General features: G+C 43.9%; 2 pseudogenes; both read left to right on the top strand.

Moving 5' to 3' along the window:
• The first annotated feature begins 1,754 nt into the window (after window positions 1-1,754).
• LOC147001501 (ubiquitin-ribosomal protein eL40 fusion protein pseudogene) lies at window positions 1,755-5,945 on the top strand (annotated as a pseudogene).
• Window positions 5,946-16,355: 10,410 nt separating this feature from the next.
• Window positions 16,356-20,322, top strand: LOC147001502 (ubiquitin-ribosomal protein eL40 fusion protein pseudogene; annotated as a pseudogene).
• The last annotated feature ends 291 nt before the right edge of the window (window positions 20,323-20,613 follow it).

The raw sequence follows: 20,613 nt of genomic DNA on the forward strand, positions 1-20,613 counted from the left end.
AGGAACTTGGAGGCAGGAGCTGATGCAGGGACCCTGGAGGGATGCTGTTTACTGGCTCCCTCCTCATGGCTGGCTCAGCCTGTTTTCTTTTTCCTTCTTCTTTTTCTTTGTCTTTGTCTTTGTCTTTTGCTTTTTCTCTTTCTCTTTCTTTTCCTTTTCCTTTTCCTTTTCTTTCTTTCTTTCTTTTTTTTTTTTTTTTTTTTTTTTTTTGGTTATTTGAGACATGGTTTCTCTATGTAGCCCTGGCTGTGATAGAACTTACTCTGTAGACCAGGCTGGCTTTGAACTAAGAGATCTGCCAGTGTCTGCCTCCTGATTGCTGGGATTAAAGGTGTGTCCCACCAGGCCTGGATCTGTTTTCTTATAAAACCCAGGACAATTGGCCCAGGGATGGCACCACCCATAATAGACAGGACGCTCCTCCATTAATCACTAAGAAGAAAATAGTAAGAAAATTAAACAAAAAAATGCCCTCCAGCAGGATCTTAAAGACGATTTTTTTCTTTTGGTTTTTCAATACAGGGTTTCTTGCATATCCTTGGCTGTCCTGGAACTCACTTTGTATTCCAGGCTGGTCTGGAACACAATAAATCTACATGCCTCTGCCTCCCAAGGCCTGGAATTAAAGGCTTGTGCCACCACTGCTTGGCTGCATTTTTTTCTCAGTGAAATTTCCTCCTTTCAGAGAAATTTTATTTTATTTTTTTTTTGGTTTTTCGAGAAAGGGTTTCTCTGTGTAGCCCTGGCTGTCCTGGAACTCACTTTGTAGACCAGGCTAGCCTCGAACTCAGAAATCCGCCTGCCTCTGCCTCCCAAGTGCTGGGTTTAAAGGCGTGCGCCACCATGCCTGGCCCTAAATTTGTTTTTTGTTTTTTTTTTTTTTTGGTTGTTGTTTATTTGGAGGTAGGGATTCTCTGTGCAGCCTGGCTACCCAGGAAGTCATTCTGTTGACCAGGCTGCCCATTTTGCCTAAATGCTGGCAAATTTAAACTTCAGCATGTTTTTTTTTTTTTTTAATAAATGTTATTTGGATGAAGAGATGGCTCAGAGCTTAAGAGATCTGTCTGGGGTTCCAGAGGTCCTGAGTTCAATTTCCAGCAACCACATGGTGGATCACAACCACCCATGATGAGATCTTATGCCCTTTCTGCCCTGCAGGATACATGCAGGCAGAACGCTGTATCCATAATAAATAAGTAAATCTTTTTAAAAATATGTTCTCCTTTCTCTCTCTCTCTCTTTGTCTCTGTCCCTCTCTCTTTCTCTCTGTCTCTCTCTCTCTGTCTCTCTCTCTCCCTCTCCCACTTTCTCTCTCTCTCTCTCTCTCTTTCTATCTCAAGTGTGGGTTTTTTGCTGCATGCATACCTGCATGCTAGAAGAGCTCATCAGAAGCCCTTATAGATGGTCATGAGCCAACATGTTGTTTATAGTAGCTATTTCTGGTTGTCAACTTGACTGTATCTAGAATGAACTACAATCTAGAAAAGGAAGGCTCCCCAGTGATTCAAATCTGGGGGCTGGGAGAGAGATGTTTCTGACCCGGATCTTACTATGGAGATCTTGCGGCATAGTGGCTATGAATACCAGAAGATTAAGGGAGGGAGATCTCTGAATTCCAAGGTCATCTGGGATTAAGGGTATGGTGGCACACACCTGTAATCTGGGTTACATCTTCTGCTGGAGCCCATATAAGGACATTGGAAGAAGGAAGACTCACTCTCTCTCTCCCCAAGCCTGCTGTCTTATTGGACTGAGCAACTGCTAGATCCTTGGCCTTCCATTCACAGCTGCAGCTGACCATTGTTGGGATTTGGACTGCTGACTGTAAGTTACCCACAAATTCTTTTACTATATAGAGGCTAACCCATAAGTTCTGTGACTCTAGAGAACCCTGACTAATACCTGGTTGCTGGGAATTGAACTCAGTACCTCTCTGGAAGAGCAGCCAGTGCTATTGACCGTTAAGCCAGCTAGACAGCCCCTCTTTATTGGATTTTTAAATTGGAGAAGCCTAAGTTTATTGCTTTCATATTCTGACTAGAAACACAAATAATCAGCTGCCCAGGCTCTGACTTCCTGGTCTTCCCCATCCCAATGGGCTGTCCCTTGATTTGTGAGCTAAAAAGATCTTTCTTTATATTGAATACATTTCTATAAAAGGTAAGAAAGAGATGTGGTATGTGCCTTCTATCCCGTGTACTTAGGCAGTGGAGGTAGGAGGGTCTCGTGAATCAGGAATTTGAGGCTGGGCTGGGGAGATGGCTCAAAGGTTAAGAGAACAGTGGTCCTGGGTTCTAATTCCCAGCAACCATTGGTGGCTCACAAGCATCTGAAATCGGATCTGACGCCCTCTTCTGGTGTGTCTGAAGACAGCAGCAGTGTACATACAAATAAATGAAATAAATCTTTAAAAAAATTGAAGCTAATCTTACGGGCATAGCAAATAAAAATGTATGGAAGGAGGGGTGAGAAGGAGGGATCTAGGAATATGGGGAGGGGGAGAGCGGGAGAGGGTGGTGGAGAGGTAGGGGGAGAGTGAGAGGATCTAGATGTCTGCAGTGGAACAACTTTGACCATGATGCAGAGGCAAATGAAAAAAAAATTTTTTTTTTTTTTTTTTGGTTTTTCGAGACAGGGTTTCTCTGTATAGCCCTGGCTGTTCTGGAACTCACTTTGTAGACCAGGCTGGCCTCGAACTCAGAAATCCGCCTGCCTCTGCCTCCCAAGTGCTGGGATTAAAGGCGTGCGCCACCACTGCCCGCCCGGCAAATGAAATTTTGTCTAGTCCAGACCCACTTGTATTTTTTTGTTTTTGAGATAGGCTCTTGCCATGTATCCTGAGTGTCTTAGAACTCACAGCAATTCTCTTGCCTCAGCCTTCTTCTAATGATGGGGTTATAGACTTGTCAACAATGCCTGGTTATATTTCATTTCATTTGTGAGATAGGGTTCTATCATATACCTTTAGATGGCCTCAACCTAACAGAATTCAGTAAGCTTCTGCCTCCTGAGTGCTGTGTTTAAAAGGTATGAGCCCCCACACAAGGCAGGAAGCATTTATTTATTTATTTATTTATTTATTTATTTATTTATTTATTTTAGAGACAGGGTTTCTCTCTATAGCCTTGGCTGTCCTGAAACTCACTCTGTAAATCAGGCTGGCCTGGAACTCAGAAATCTGCCTGGCTTTGCCTCCCGAGAGCTGGGATTAAAGGTGTGCCCCACCACTGCCCCACAGCATGAAGTATTCTAACCAATGAGCCATCTCTCTAGTCCTCTTTAGTAACAACTAAACTAAATCAGACAAACAACAATATAACATACAAACGAGGTGTGGTAGCCTGGTAGTACCTGGAAACTGAGGCAAGAGGATGACTGCAAATTCAAGGTAAGGCTGTGTTACATAGTGAGTTCCAGGCCAGTTAGACTATAGAGAGGAAATGTGATACACACAGAAAAGGAGAAGGGCTGGGTACATAGCTGGATTGGTAGAATGCTTTCCTGCTATAAATAAAGACCTGGATGCAACCTAAAAGGACTGGGTATGGTAGTATGTAGCAGAATTTTTTCCACAATTAATTTTAATTTGAGTACAATCAGAAGCCTGTGATTGGACAGGGAAAGGGGAGGTGGAGCTAAGAGTTTCAGAGACAGGACGATGGAGGAAGATGAAGATGATCCAGATCCCGAGTGGCTTTAAATACCCACAGGTGTCTATGAATATCATAAAAGAATAAACCATTGGGGTTACTGTTTAATCTAGGTGGGCAACTTGTGTCAGTATCAATTGGCTCTGAAGTGATTGTGTAGGCATCTTGTGAATTGAGAATGTATTGATAATATGAATCTGACTGGTTATTTATAAGCTTCTAGAGTTTTGATTGACTGTATTATGGGGATTTGTGACAAGTAGCCACAGGGGGCAGATGGCTGAATAGGTAGAAGTGGCTCTGAGGAAAGCAACCCAGAGCTGGGAAGACCAAGCCTTGGGGCTAACCTAGAGGAGGAGAGACCTAGGGCAGAGAGTAGCTGGGTATAGTGTGAGATGGTGCAATTCTTAAATGTTTCTCCCAATGGCATTAAATGTTCTTTATTAGATATTTTCTTTATTTAAGTGTCAAATGTTGTCTGTCCCCTTTCCTTGTTTCCACTCTGAAAATCCCCTATCCCCTTCTCCTCTCCCTGCTTACCAACCCACCCATTCCTAATTCCCTATCCAGGTATTCCCCTGCACTGAGTATCCAGCATTCTCAGGACCAAGGGCCTCTCCTCCCACTGATGTTCAACAAGGCCATCCTCTGCTACATATGCAGCTGGAGCCATGGGTCCCTCCCTTTGTATTCTTTGGTTGATGGTTTAATCCCTGGGAGCTCTGGGAGTACTGCTAAGTTCATAGTGTTGTTAAATCTATGTGGCTGCAATCTCCTTTAGTCCTTTCTCTAGATCCACATATTAAATGTTTTTTTAATATTATTTATTTCATGTATATGAGTACACTGTAGCTCTCTTTAGACACACCACAAGAAGGCATTGAATCCCATTACAGATGGTTCTGAGCCACCATGTGGTTGCTGGGAATTGAAATCAGTACTTCTGTAAGAGTAGTCAGTGCTCTTAACAGCTAAGCCATCTCAAAACACCACATTGGAGATGTTCCTCAGCTAAGCTAGCTTAAGAAAAAAAAAATAAGTGGAAGCAATGGACAGACACTTGGTCCAATGTCACCTTGGTCTACATCCCTGCAAATGGAAGAGGTGAGAATGATTGTAAAGGGAAAGAAGGAAGTCCCAGGGGGCAGGGAGGATGAAAGGAGAGAGCCTCAAACAACCAGAAGCACCCAAATCGACTGGCAGCTGCTTCTAGGTGGTGTCTGGGTGCTTGGCGGGTCTAAAATACCTGCAGGAGATCTAGGCAGGGTTGGGAGGGCTTAGGAGAAGCTAAGTGATGAGAGAGAGAAGGATACCAGGGAGGAGTCACCTAGGCTAGTCATGGGGCAGTAGTGAGTCCATTATTCTTGCAGGAATACAGATAGGCTGACACACCCTATGCACTGGCATATTAAATCCAGGGGCTGACTAGGGAAGAAAGGATGGGGTGGGTCATCCCCTCTGAGTCCATTTTTCAGAGGAGAAACCAGGCTCTCAGAAGGAACAGGCCAAAGGGGATGTTGAGTCCCAGCTAGACTGGAATACATCCTGAGACTGCCAATAAAGGAACAGGTCAGGAGCTGGAGAGATGGCTGAGTGCTTAAGGGCACTGACTGCTCTTCTGAAGGTCCTGAGTTCAGATCCCAGCAATCACATGAAGGCTCACAAATTCTGTAACAAGATGTGCCTCTCTCTTCTGGGATGTCTGAAGACAACAGCTACAGTGTACTTACATGTAATAGATAATAAATACAAGTAAAAAATAAAAAGTCAAAGAACATACCTTCGTTCATCCTTCCCTGAGGTTGGACTCACCTTGACACAGGCCTGACCCTGGATATTGGTATGAGCATTTCTTTTAAAACATTTCATTTTCTCTTCCACTAGGAGGCCAATTGGCAGAGGCCAACATGCAGATCTTCGTGAAGACCCTGACAGGCAAGACCATCACTTTTGAGGTGGAGCCCAGTGACACCATCAAGAATGTCAAGGTCAAGATCCAAGACAAAGAAGGCATCCCAGTTGACCAGCAGAGGCTGGTATTCGCAGGCAAACAGCTGGAGGATGGTCGCACCCTTTCCAACTACTACATCCAGAACCATTCCACCTTGTACCTGGTGCTGCGTCTGCGCGGGGGCATCGTTGAGCCCTGCCAGTGTCAGCTTGCCCAGAAGGACAAGTGACAAGATGATCCACTGCAAGTGCTACACATGGCTGCACCCTCATCCAGTCGACTGCAGCAAGAAGTGGGGCCATACCAACAACCTGGGCCCCCCAAACAAGGTTAAAGAAAGATGAGGTCATGGCTGGAGTGACCCTGAGATCAAATAAAGTCCCCTTCCATCAACTGGGAAAACAAAGCATTTTATTGATTCTTCCTAGTGTATGCACATGAGTGCACGTGTACATGCATACATGTATGATGTGGGAGTGAGGCACATGCAGACAACTTTGTGGACTCAGCTTTCTTTCTCCTACCTTTTCCTTGGGGTTCAGGGGACCAAACTCAGATCAATAGACTAGGCAGCAAGTATCCTTACCTGTTCACCTATGTCTGGCCCCAGGATAGTTACCTTTGGCTGTGAGCAAGCCTTAGACTCAGACTGGGGTAAAACTACTGGGAGGGTGGCTTTCAGGTTGCAGTGACGGGGGCCATATGATTCATTCCTGTCTGTGATTCCAGGTTCTAACACATTGCCTCTGCCATCTCCATCCATCTCCTCATTGTACAATGGGGCAATATATCCCCCAGATTTCTTAACACTTAGTCTATTCAGACAAATCTTCCTTTAAGGCTACACTCATTTTGTGTATGTGTGTTGTTGTTGTTGTTGTGTGTGTGTGTTGTTGCTGTTTTGCAATAAGGTTTCTATATGTAGACCTGCCTGTCCCTGAACTCGTTTAGTAGATCAGGCTGGCCTTGAACTCAGAGATCTGCCTGCCTCTGCCTCCTCAGTGCTGGGATTAAAAGCATGTGCCAACACTGTCAGCTGAAAGCTGTGATTATTTTACAGAGGAAGACACTGAAGCCAGAGAGGGTACTGCTTGCTCATGGCATTTGTAGAATTAGGATTTGATTCTAAGTGTGGTGTTAGAAATTGTTGTAAAAATTGAATGGGGGCTGGAGAGATGGCTCAGTGGTAAGAGCTCTGACTGCTCTTCTAGAGGTCCTGAGTTCAATTTCCAACAACCACATGGTGTTTCACCACCATCTAGCATATAGGTGTTCATGCAGATAGAGCAGTCAGTATATATACATATAAATGTGTGTGTGTATATATATATATATATATGTATATATATATAATCAGATTAAAAACATAATACAAAGATGAGTTTATTTTTTTTATATTATATTTATTGACCTATTTATTATTTATGATAGTATTTCACTAGGTAGTCCTGACAGGTCTAGAATTTACTACATAGATCAGACTCACAGAGCAGCCTCTGGACTGATGGGATTAAAGATGTGTGCTCTCACACCTGTCACTACACCTGGCCTATGCTTTTGTTTCCGAGACAGGTGTTGCTATCCTGCTATGTAACCTACATTGCTCTTGGATTCCTGGTCTTCCTCAGCCTCCTTACCTGCTGCTGTAACAGGTGTTTAAGGAATCAAAAGGAGAAGAAAAGAAGGAGGACGAATAAATAAAAAGGAAAGAAAACATGATTGGCGAAAAAAATAAGAAAGGAACTTACGTTCCCTAAGTATATGGGGAAGAAGGTTTATTTGAGTCACGGGGGCAAGCATAGAGGGGTAGGGATATCTGTGAGAGCCCATGTGGACTTGAGTTGACCTAAGCAGTACCATGCTAGGAGAGAGGTGAGTGGAGAGGAGGAGAGGGGAGAGCAGTTGCAGCAGCCAATAGCCATGAAGGTAGAAAGAGTGAGTAACTAAGACTTCGGAGGGAGGAAGGGAAATACAGCAGGCAGGGCTGCTTTGATAGTTAGACACTCAGCCTTTTGTCCTGGGCCTCAAACCTAACATTTACCTACAGGCCAGCTCAAGCTTTCTTTTTTTTTTTTTTTTTCCTTTCAATTTATTTATTTATTTAGTTAGTTAATTAGTTATTTAGTTAGGTAGGTTTTTGGAGGCAAAGTTTCTTTGTGTAGCTCTGAAGAGCCCAGAATAACCTCTGCAGACCAGGCTGGCCTCAAACTCAAATATCCTCCAGCCGCTGCCTCCTGAGTACCAGGATTGAAGACATGCTCCTGGTACAAAAATGTTTTTTAAAAACTTGGCTAGCTAGTCAGTCAGTAATGCCTCTAATCCCAGCACTTGGAGCAGAGGCAGGCAGATTTCTGAGTTTGAGGCCAGCTTGGTCTAAAGAGTGAGTTCCAGGACAACACAGAGAAACCATGTCCCAAAAACAAAACAACAACAAAAAATCAAACAAACAAACAAACTTAGCTAGCCTACCAAGGACTTATATAGAACATAACCGCCCACTCTGTAAAGCTTTTCTAAATAAATTTTACTATTTTTAAGATTTGTGTCTACTATGAGTGATATGTGTATTTTAATGTGTGCAAGTGCCCACACCTTACAAATATAGGTAGGTGCCCTTTATACCAGAAGACAGCATGGGGTCCTTTGGAAGTAGAGTTCCAGGTAGTTGTCAGCTGCCTGAAGTGGTCTCTGCAAACTGAACTCAAGTTCCCTGGAATAGAGAGGCCAGTGCTCTGACCCACTGCACCATCTCTCCATGCCTTCTATGAACAAGGGTTTTACCAGGGGGAGAAGATGAAAAGATTGTAATTCCCAGGACTAGGGAGATGAGACCTGATTCCCTGTGTCTACATGGTGGCACTGTAACTCCACTTAAAGGGAATCTGATGCCCTCTTTCAGCCTCCTTGCTCACAATGTAATAAGAAGACAAACAGGCAGACAAAATACCTATGCACATAAAAATAAGGGGGAAAAATCAAACAAGAGGGCAAACCCTTCATTTAAACAAAGGAAGAGCTGCATTTGGGCAGCCAGGTGTCCCTGACAGGGCTCACCCTGACAGCTCCTTCATCTCTTTTCCACAGCTTTCCAAAGAAGTCAACGAGGATTAGACTCTCAGGAAATGCCACATTCCCCCTTGCAGTGGAGATGAAAGCCAGTGGCCACCACAGTGTACCCATTTCACAGAAAGAGCTTGCCTTTCTGGGCTGCTTCACTCCTGGATTCTTTGTGCAACACCAAGGCCAGTCTTTTAACACAGGCTTCTCCAGACAGCCTGCCCAACTGCCCTCTTGATCTGCTCTCAGCAACCCTCCCTGCTGCAGGACTGTAAGCATGCACCACCACCAAGCCACACACTGTACACAGCATGAGGGATCAAATTCAGAACTCAGGGCCTGCTAGGTGAGCTCTCTACCATCTTAGCTACATCCCCATCTTAGTCAGGGTCACTATTGCTGTGATGAAACACTGAGCAAAAGGGCCTTGGGGAGGAGAGGGTTCATCTTCCTCACAGTCCCATATAACAAACAGTTCATCACCAAGAGCAGTGAGGGCAGGAGCTCAAGCAGGGCAGGAACTTGGAGGCAGGAGCTGATGCAGGGACCCTGGAGGGATGCTGTTTCCTGGTTCCCTCCTCATGGCTGGCTCAGCCTGTTTTCTTTTTCCTTCTTCTTTTTTTTTTCTTTTTCTTTGTCTTTTGTTTTTGCTTTTGCTTTTTCTCTTTCTTTTCCTTTTCCTTCTTTCTTCCTTCCGTTCATTCTTTCTTTCTTTCTTTTTTCTTTTTTTTTTTTTTTTCAAGACAGGGTTTCTCTGTATAGCCCTGGCTGTCCTGGAGCTCACTTTGTAGACCAGGCTGGGCTCGAACTCAGAAATCCGCATGCCTGTGCCTCCGCGTGCTGGGATTAAAGGCATGTGCCACCACGATCCGATCTTTTTTTTTTTTTTTTTTTTTTTTTCGTTATTTGAGACATGGTTTCTCTATGTAGCCCTGGCTGTGATGGAACTTACTCTGTAGACCAGGCTGGCTTTGAACTAAGAGATCTGCCTGTGTCTGCCTCCTGATTGCTGGGATTAAAGGTGTGTCCCACCAGGCCTGGATCTGTTTTCTTATAAAACCCAGGACAATTGGCCCAGGGTGGCACCACCCATAATAGACAGGGCGCTCCTCCATTAATCACTAAGAAGAAAATAGTAAGAAAATTAATTAAAAAAATGCCCTCAAGCGGGATCTTAAAGAGGATTTTTTTCTTTTGCTTTTTCAATACAGGGTTTCTTGCATATCCTTGGCTGTCCTGGAACTCACTTTGTAGACCAGGCTGGCCTGGAACACAATAAATCTACATGCGTCTGCCTCCCAAGGGCTGGGAATAAAGGCTTGTGACACCACTGCTTGGCTGCATTTTTTCCTCAGTGAAATTTCCTCCTTTCAGAGAAATGTTATGTTCATTTGACATAAAATTAGCCAGCACAATCACAATTTTTAAAAATAAATTTTGTGAAGTGGAGGGGGGGTATGGGGGATTTTGGGATAGCATTGGAAATGTAATTGAGGAAAATATATAATAAAAATTATTATAAATTTAAAAAAAATGAATAAATTTTGTGTTTTGGTGGTTTTTTTTTTTTTTTCTTTGGTTGTTGTTTCTTTGGAGGCAGGGATTCTTTGTGCAGTCTGGCTACCCAGGAAGTCATTCTGTTGACCAGGCTGCCCATTTTGCATAAATGCTGGCAAATTTTAACTTCAGTATGTTTTTTTCTTTAAATAAATGTTATTTGGATGACAAGATGGCTCAGAAATTAAGAGATCAGTCTGGGGTTCCAGAGTTGCCGAGTTCAATTCCCAGCAACCACATGGTGGATCACAACCACCCATGATGAGATCTTATGCCCTTTCTGCCCTGCAGAATACATGCAGGCAGAACGCTGTATCCATAATAAATAAGTAAATCTTTTTAAAAATATGTTCTCATTTCTCTGTCTCTCTCTCTCTCTCTGTCTCTCTCTCTCCCTCTCCCACTTCCTCTCATTCTCTCTCTCTCTCTGTCTCTCTCTCTCCCTCTCCCACTTCCTCTCATTCTCTCTTTCTCTCTCTCTCTCTCTCTCTCTCTCTCTCTCTCTCTCTCTCTCTCTCTCTCTCTCTCAAGTGTGGATTCTTTTCTGCATGCACACCTGCATGCTAGAAGAGCTCATCAGAAGCCCTTATAGATGGTCATGAGCCAACATGTTGTTTGTAGTGGCTATTTCTGGTTGTCAACATGACTGTATCTGGAATGAACTACAATCCAGAAATGGAAGGCTCCCCAGTGATTCAAATCTGGGGGCTGGGAGAGAGAAGTTTCTGACCCGGATCTTGGTATGGAGATCTTGGGGCATAGTGGCTATGAATACCAGAAGATTAAGGGAGGGAGATCTCTGAATTCCAAGGTCATCTGGGATTAAAGGTGTGGTGGCACACACCTGTAATCTGGGCTACACCTTCTGCTGGAGCCCATATAAGGACATTGGAAGAAGGAAGACTCACACTCTCTCTCCCCAAGCCTGCTGCCTTATTGCACTGAGCAACTGCTAGATTCTTGGACTTCCATTCACAGCTGCAGCTGACCATTGTTGGGATTTGGACTGCTGACTGTAAGTTACCCACAAATTCTTTTACTATATAGAGGCTAACCCATAAGTTCTGTGACTCTAGAGAACCCTGACTAATACCTGGTTGCTGGGAATTGAACTCAGTACCTCTCTGGAAGAGCAGCCAGTGCTATTGACCAGTAAGCCAGCTAGACAGCCCCTCTTTAGTGGATTTTTAAATTGGTGAAGCCTAAGTTTATTGCTTTCATATTCTGACTAGAAACACAAACAACCAGCTGCCCAGGCTCTGACTACCTGGTCTTTTCCATCCCACTGGGCTGTCCCTTGATTTGTGAGCTAAAAAGATCTTTCTTTATATTGAATACATTTCTATAAAATGTAAGAAAGAGATGTGGTATGTGCCTTCTGTCCCGTGTACTTAGGAAGTGGAGGCAGGAGGGTCTCTTAAATCAGGGATTTGAGGCTGGGCTGGGGAGATGGCTCAAAGGTTAAGAGAACAGTGGTCCTGGGTTTAATTCTCAGCAACCATTGGTGGCTCACAAGCATCTGAAATCGGATCTGATGCCCTCTTCTCGTGTGTCTGAAGACAGCAGCAGTGTATATACATAATACATGAAATAAATCATAAAAAAATTGAACCTAATTTTTCAGGCATAGCAAATAAAAATGTATGGAAGGAGGGGTGAGGTCGAGGGATCTAGGAAGATGGGGAGGGGCAGAAGGGTGGTGGAGAGGTAGGGAGAGAGAGAGAGGATCTAGATGTTTGCAGTGGAACACCTTTGACAATGATGCAGAGGCAAATGAAATTCTGTATGGTCCAGACCCACTTGTTTGTTTTTGTTTTTGAGATGGGCTCTTGCCATGTAGCCTGAGAGGCTTACAACTCACAGCAATTCTCTTGCCTCAGCCTTCTTCTAAGGGATGGGGTTATAGACTTGTCAACAATGCCTGGTTATATGTCATGTCATTTGTGAGATAGGGTTCTGTCATATACCTTTAGATGGCCTCAACCTAACAGAATTCAGTAAGCTTCTGCCTCCTGAGTGCTGGGTTTAAAAGGTATAAGCCCCCACACTAGGCATGAAGCATTTATTTATTTGTTTGTCTGTTTATTTATTTTTTTATTTTTGAGACAGGGTTTCTCTGTATAGCTTGGCTGTCCGGGAACTGACTCTGTGAACCAGGCTGGCCTCGAACTCAAAAATCTGCCTGTCTCTGCCTCCCAAGAGCTGGGATTAAAGGTGTGCCCCACCACTGCCCCACAGCATGAAGTATCTAACCAATGAGCCATCTCTCTAGTCCTCTTTAGTAACAACTAAACTAAATCAGACAAACAACAATATAACATACAAACGAGGTATGGTAGCCTGGTAGTACCTGGAAATTAAGGCAAGAGAAGAGGTTTACTGCAAATTCAAGGTAAGGCTGTGCTACATAGTGAGTTCCAGGCCAGTTAGACTATAGAGAGGAAATGTGATACACACAGAAAAGGAGAAGGGCTGGGTCCATAGCTAGATTGGTAGAATGCTTTCCTGCTATAAATAAAGACCTGGATGCAACCTAAAAGGACTGGGTATGGTACTATATAGCAGAATTTTTTCCTCAATTAATTTCAATATTAGTACAACCAGAAGCCTGTGATTGGACAGGGAAAGGGGAGGTAGAGCTAAGAGTTTCATAGACATGACGATGGAGGAAGAGGAAGATGAATTTGATCCAGATGCTGAGTGGCTTTAAATAGCCACAGGTGTCTGTGAATATCATAAAAGAATAAAACCATTGGGTGACTTGTCTAATCTAGGTGGGCAGCTTGTATCAGTATCAATTGGCTCTGAAGCTCTGGTGTAGACATCTTGTGCATTGAGAATGTATTGATATATAAATCTGACTGGTTATTTATAAGCTTCTAGAGTTTTGATTGTCTGTATTATGGGGATTTGTGACAACTAGCCACAGGGGGTAGATGGCTGAATAGGTAGAAGTGGCTCTGAGGAAAGCAACCCAGAGCTGGGAAGACCACGCCTTGGGGCTAACCTAGAAGAGGAGAGACCAAGGTCAGAGAGTAGCTGGGTATAATGTGAGATGGTGCAATTCTTAAATGTTTCTCGCAATGGCATTAAAGGTTTTTTATTAGATATTTTCTTTATTTAAGTGTCAAATGTTGTCTCTGCCCTCTCCTTGTTTCCCCTCTGAAAATCCCCTATCCCCTTCTCCATCTCCATGCTTACCAACCCATCCATTCCCAATTCCCTATCCAGGTATTCCCCTACACTGAGTATCCAGCATTCTCAGGACCACTGATGTTCAACAAGACCATCCTCTGCTACATATGCAGCTGGAGCCATGGGTCCCTCCCTTTGTATTCTTTGGTTAATGGTTTAATCCCTTGGAGCTCTGGGAGTACTGCTTGGTTCCTAGTGTTAAGTCTATGTGGCTGCAATCTCCTTTAGTCCTTTCTCTAGATCCACATATTAAATGTTTTTTTAAATATCATTTATTTCATGTATATGAGTACACTGTAGCTCTCTTTAGACACACCACAAGAAGGCATTTAATCTCATTACAGGTCTCTCCGCCCCGGGTCACAGCCATCAGTGTTGCCTCTGAGCCCAGAAAGCCTGAAGCAGAAAAAAGAAAAAACTTAAAAAAAAATACAAAAGCCTCAAAAACCTTATAAAAAAAAAGAAAAAAGAAAAAAAGAAAAGAAGAGGAAAAAAAAAGCAAAAGGGAAAAAAGAAGAAAAAGAACCAGAGACTTGTGCTGGGAGCCCTCTGGGAAGTGACTTCACAGCTTATGGCCTACCTGTCCATAGGCTTCTGTCTGTCAGTCTGGTGGTGAGCCATCCCTTTGGGCCCGGCCTGCCCCTGCATACCTACGCGCAGCCTGGCAGCTCCGCGCCCAGGCGGCCGCACCACCTGTCTGTGCTGCCCTTTTTTCAGCACCCGCAAAGATTTGGTTTCCCACTTCCCGGGCTGCTGTAACTGTAAACTGCCCAGAGCCTGGGGCCTATATTTATTGCGAAAAGCGCGTTCCCAAGGTGGCCGTGAGCGCATCATCTATAGCCTCTTGAAAGTTTTTTTCCCCGTTTACGAGGGGATTTTCTACTTTAATTTTTATTTTTTTAAGCCTCAAGACAGGACCCCTGGAGAGTACAAACTCCAGGAGCTGGCCATATTGTTTTTGAGAGCCTTTTGTTTTGGGTCTTTTGCAGTCCCCTGCCATTCGCCCCGCACTCCGGTGAACTCTCTACCAACTGAACTACATCACTATTGCTGTGAGGAAACACTGTGACCAAAAAGGTCTTGGGGAGGAGAGGGTTCATCTTCCTCACAGTCCCATATAACAGACAGTTCATCACCATGAGCAGTGAGGGCAGGAGCTCAAGCAGGGCAGGAACTTGGAGGCAGGAGCTGATGCAGGGACCCTGGAGGGATGCTGTTTACTGGCTCCCTCCTCATGGCTGGCTCAGCCTGATTTCTTTTTCCATCTTCTTTTTCTTTTTCTTTGTCTTTTTCTTTTTCTTTTCCTTTTTCTTTTTCTTTTTCTCTTTTTCTCTCTCTTTCCTCTCCTTTTCCTTTTCCTTTTCCTTTTCCTTTTCCTTTTCCTTTTCCTTTTCTTTTTCTTTTTCTTTGTCTTTTTCTTTTTCTTTTTCTTCTTTTTCCTTTTCCCTTTCCCTTTCCATTTCCCTTTCCCTTTCCCTTTCCTTTTCTTTCTTTCTTTCTTTTTTTTTTTTGGTTATTTGACACATGGTTTCTCTATGTAGCCCTGGCTGTGATGGAACTTACTCTGTAGACCAGGCTGGCTTTGAACTAAGAGATCTGCCTGCCTCTGCCTCTTGATTGCTGGGATTAAAAGTGTGTCCCACCAGGCGTGGATCTGTTTTCTTATAGAACCCAGAACAATTGGCCCAGGGATGGCATCACCCATAATAGACAGGGCGCTCCTCCATTAATCACTAAGAAGAAAATAGTAAGAAAATTAATAAAAAAATGCCCTCAAGAGGATCTTAAAGAGGATTTTTTTCTTTTGGTTTTTCAATACAGGGTTTCTTGCATATACTTGGCTGTCCTGGAATTCACTTTGTAGACCAGGCTGGCCTGGAACAAAATAAATCTACATGCCTCTGCCTCCCAAGGGCTGGGATTAAAGGCTTGTGCCACCACTGCTTGGCTGCATTTTTTCTCAGTGAAATTTCCTCCTTTCACAGAAATTTCATGTTCAGTTGACATAAAATTAGCCAGCACAATCAGAATTTTAAAAATTAATTTTGTGTTTTGGTGGGTTTTTTGTTTTTGTTTGTTTGTTTGTTTGTTTGTTTTGTTGTTGTTGTTTGGTTGTTGTTTCTTTGGAGGCAGGGATTCTTTGTGCAGCCTGGCTACCCTGTTGACCAGGCTGCCCATTTTGTTTAAATGTTGGCAAATTTTAACTTCAGTATGTTTTTTTTTTTTTTAAATAAATGTTATTTGGATGAAGAGATGGCTCAGAGGTTAAGAGATCTGTTTGGGGTTCCAGAGTTCCTGAGTTCAATTCCCAGCAACCACATGGTGGATCACAACCACCCATGATGAGATCTTATGCCCTTTCTGCCCTGCAGGATACATGCAGGCAGAACGCTGTATCCATAATAAATAAGTAAATCTTTTTAAAAATATGTTCTCATTTCTCTCTCTCTCTCTCTCTCTCTCTCTCTCTCTCTCTCTCTCTCTCTCAAGTGTGGGTTCTTTGCTGCATGCACACCTGCATGCTAGAAGAGCACATCAGAAGCCCTTATAGATGGTCATGAGACAACATGTGATATATAGTGGCTATTTTTGGTTATCAACTTTACTGTATCTGGAATGAACTACAATCCAGAAATGGAAGGCTCCCCAGTGATTCAAATCTGGGGGCTGGGAGAGAGAAGTTTCTGATCCGGATCTTGGTATGGAGATCTTGAGACATAGCTGCTATGAATACCAGAAGATTAAGGGAGGGAGATCTCTGAGTCCAAGGTCATTTGGATTAAGGGTACGGTGGCACACACCTGTAATCTGGGTTACACCTTCTGCTGGAGCCCATATAAGGACATTGGGAGAAGGAAGACTCACTCTCTCTCTCCCCAACCTGCTGCCTTGTTGGACTGAGCAACTGCTAGATCCTTGGCCTTCCTTTCACAGCTGCAGCTAAACATTGTTGGGATTTGGACTGCTGACTGTAAGTTACCCACAAATTCTTTTACTATATAGAGGCTAACCCATAAGTTCTGTGACTCTAGAGAACCCTGACTAATACCTGGTTGCTGGGAATTGAACTCAGTACCTCTCTGGAAGAGCAGCCAGTGCTATTGACCATTAAGCCAGCTAGACAGCCCCTCTTTAGTGGATTTTTAAATTGGTGAAGCCAGAGTTTATTGCTTTCATATTCTGACTAGAAACACAAACAACCAGCTGCCCAGGCTCTGACTTCCTGGTCTTTTCCATCCCACTGGGCTGTCCCTTGATTTTTGAGCTAAAAAGATCTTTCTTTAAATTCAATACATTTCTATAAAATGTAAGAAAGAGATGTGGTATGTGCCTTCTGTCCCGTGTACTTAGGAAGTGGAGGCAGGAGGGTCTCTTGAATCAGGAATTTGAGGCTGGGCTGGGGAGATGGCTCAAAGGTTAAGAGAACAGTCGTCCTGGGTTTAATTCTCAGCAACCATTGGTGGCTCACAAGCATCTGAAATCGGATCTGATGCCCTCTTCTGGTGTGTCTGAAGACAACAACAGTGTACATACAAATAAATGAAATAAATCTTAAAAAAAATTGAAGCTAATCTTACGGGCATAGCAAATAAAAATGTATGGAAGGAGGGGTGAGAAGGAGGGATCTAGGAATATGGGGAGGGGGAGAGAGGGAGAGGGTGGTGGAGAGGTAGGGGGAGAGAGAGAGGATCTAGATGTCTGCAGTGGAACAACTTTGACCATGATGCAGAGGCAAATGAAATTCTGTATGGTCCAGACCCACTTGTATTTTTTTTGTTTTTGAGATAGGCACTTGCCATATATCCTGAGTGTCTTAGAACTCACAGCAATTCTCTTGCCTCAGCCTTCTTCTAAGGGATGGGGTTATAGACTTGTCAACAATGCCTGGTTATATTTCATTTCATTTGTGAGATAGGATTCTATCATGTACCTTTAGATGGTCTCAACCTAACAGAATTCAGTAAGATTCTGCCTCCTGAGTGCTGGGTTTAAAAGGTATGAGCCCCCACACTAGGCATGAAGCATTTATTTATTTGTTTATTTATTTATTTATTTTAGAGACAGGGTTTTTCTGTATAGCCTTGGCTGTCCTGGAACTCACTCTGTAAACCAGGCTGGCCTGGAACTCAGAAATCTGCCTGTCTCTCTGCCTCACAAGAGCTGGGATTAAAGGTGTGCACCAGAACTGCCCCACAGCATGAAGTATTCTAACCAATGAGCCATCTCTCTAGTCCTCTTTAGTAACAACTAAACTAAATCAGACAAACAACAATATAACATACAAACGAGGTGTGGTAGCCTGGTAGTACCTGGAAACTGAGGCAAGAGGATGACTGCAAATTCAAGGTAAGGCTGTGCTACATAGTGAGTTCCAGGCCAGTTAGACTATAGAGAGGAAATATGATATGCACAGAAAAGGAGAAGGGCTGGGTACATACCTGGATTGGTAGAATGCTTTCCTGCTATAAATAAAGACCTGGATGCAGCCTAAAAGGACTGGGTATGGTACTATGTAGCAGAATTTTTTCCACAATTAATTTTAATTTGAGTACAATCAGAAGCCTGTGATTGGACAGGGAAAGGGGAGGTGGAGCTAAGAGTTTCAGAGACAGGAAAATGGAGGAAGACGAAGATGAAGATGATCCAGATCCTGAGTGGCTTTAAATAGCCACAGGTGTCTATGAATATCATAAAAGAATCAAACCATTGGGCTGACTTGTCTAATCTAGGTGGGCAGCTTGTGTCAGTATCAATTGGCTCTCAAATGATGGTGTAGGCATCTTGTGAATTGAGAATGTATTGATAATATGAATCTGACTGGTTATTTATAAGCTTCTAGAGTTTAATTTACTGTATTATGGGGATTTGTGACAAGTAGCCACAGGGGGCAGATGGCTGAATAGGTAGAAGTGGCTCTGAGGAAAGCAACCCAGAGCTGGGAAGACCACGCCTTGGGGCTAACCTAGAGGAGGAGAGACCTAGGGCAGAGAGTAGCTGGGTATAGTGTGAGATGGTGCAATTCTTAAATGTTTCTCACAATGGCATTAAATGTTCTTTATTAGACATTTTCTTTATTTAAGTGTCAAATGTTGTCTGTCCCCTTTCCTTGTTTCCACTCTGAAAATCCCCTATCCCCTTCTCCTCTCCTTGCTTACCAACCCACCCATTCCTAATTCCCTATCCAGGTATTCCCCTGCACTGAGTATCCAGCATTCTCAGGACCAAGGGCCTCTCCTTCCACTGATGTACAACAAGGCCATCCTCTGCTACATATGCAGCTGGAGCCATGGGTCCCTCCCTTTGTATTCTTTGGTTGATGGTTTAATCCCTGGGAGCTCTGGGAGTACTGCTAAGTTCATAGTGTTGTTAAATCTACGTGGCTGCAATCTCCTTTAGTCCTTTCTCTAGATCCACATATTAAATGTTTTTATAATATTATTTATTTCATGTATATGAGTACACTGTAGCTCTCTTTAGACACACCACAAGAAGGCATTAAATCCCATTACAGATGGTTGTGAGCCACCATGTGGTTGCTGGGAATTGAAATCAGTACTTCTGTAAGAGTAGTCAGTGCTCTTAACAGCTAAGCCATCTCAAAACACCACATTGGAGATGTTCCTCAGCTAAGCTAGCTTAAGAAAAAAAAATAAGTGGAAGCAATGGACAGACACTTGGTCCAATGTCACCTTGGTCTACATCCCTGCAAATGGAAGAGGTGAGAATGGTTGTAAAGGGAAAGAAGGAAGTCCCAGGGAGCAGGGAGGATGAAAGGAGAGAGCCTCAAACAACCAGGAGCACGCAAACCGACTGGCAGCTGCTTCTAGGTGGTGTCTGGGTGCTTGGCGGGTCTAAAATACCTGCAGGAGATCTAGGCAGGGTTGGGAGGGCTTAGGAGAAGCTAAGTGAGGAGAGAGAGAAGGATACCAGGAGAGGAGTCAGCTAGGCTAGTCATGGGGCAGCAGTGAGTCCATTATTCTTGCAGGAATACAGATGGGCTGACACACCCTATGCACTGGCATATTAAATCCAGGGGCTGACTAGGGAAGAAAGAATGGGGTGGGTCATCCCCTCTGAGTCCATTTTTCAGAGGAGAAACCAGGCTCTCAGAAGGAACAGGCCAAAGGGGATGTTGAGTCCCAGCTAGACTGGAATACATCCTGAGACTGCCAATAAAGGAACAGGTCAGGAGCTGGAGAGATGGCTGAGTGCTTAAGGGCACTGACTGCTCTTCTGAAGGTCCTGAGTTCAGATCCCAGCAACCACATGAAGGCTCACAAATTCTGTAACAAGATGTGCCTCTCTCTTCTGGGATGTCTGAAGACAACAGCTACAGTGTACTTACATGTAATAGATAATAAATACAAGTAAAAAATAAAAAGTCAAAGATCATACCTTTGTTCATCCTTCCCCTGAGGTTGGACTCACCTTGACACAGGCTTGACCCAGGATATTGGTATGAGCTCTTCTTTTAAAACATTTCATTTTCTCTTCCACTAGGAGGCCAATTGGCAGAGGCCAACATGCAGATCTTCGTGAAGACCCTGACAGGCAAGACCATCACTTTTGAGGTGGAGCCCAGTGACACCATCAAGAATGTCAAGGTCAAGATCCAAGACAAAGAAGGCATCCCAGTTGACCAGCAGAGGCTGGTATTCGCAGGCAAACAGCTGGAGGATGGTCGCACCCTTTCCAACTACTACATCCAGAACCATTCCACCTTGTACCTGGTGCTGCGTCTGCGCGGTGGCATCGTTGAGCCCTGCCAGTGTCAGCTTGCCCAGAAGGACAAGTGACAAGATGATCCACTGCAAGTGCTACACATGGCTGCACCCTCATCCAGTCGACTGCAGCAAGAAGTGGGGCCATACCAACAACCTGGGCCCCCCAAACAAGGTTAAAGAAAGATGAGTTCATGGCTGGAGTGACCCTGAGATCAAATAAAGTCCCCTTCCATCAACTGGGAAAACAAAGCATTTTATTGATTCTTCCTAGTGTATGCACATGAGTGCACGTGTACATGCATACATGTATGATGTGGGAGTGAGGCACATACAGACAACTTTGTGGACTCAGCTTTCTTTCTCCTACCTTTTCCTTGGGGTTCAGGGGACCAAACTCAGATCGTCAGACTTGGCAGCAAGTGTCCTTACCTGTTCAGCTCTCTCTATTTCCCTGGCTCTAGGATAGCTACCTGTGGCT

This window comes from Mus caroli, unplaced genomic scaffold (genome assembly GCF_978045245.1).
Source record: "Mus caroli unplaced genomic scaffold, Mus_caroli_1 scaffold_13, whole genome shotgun sequence".
In the NCBI taxonomy this organism is placed as follows: Eukaryota; Metazoa; Chordata; class Mammalia; order Rodentia; family Muridae; genus Mus; species Mus caroli.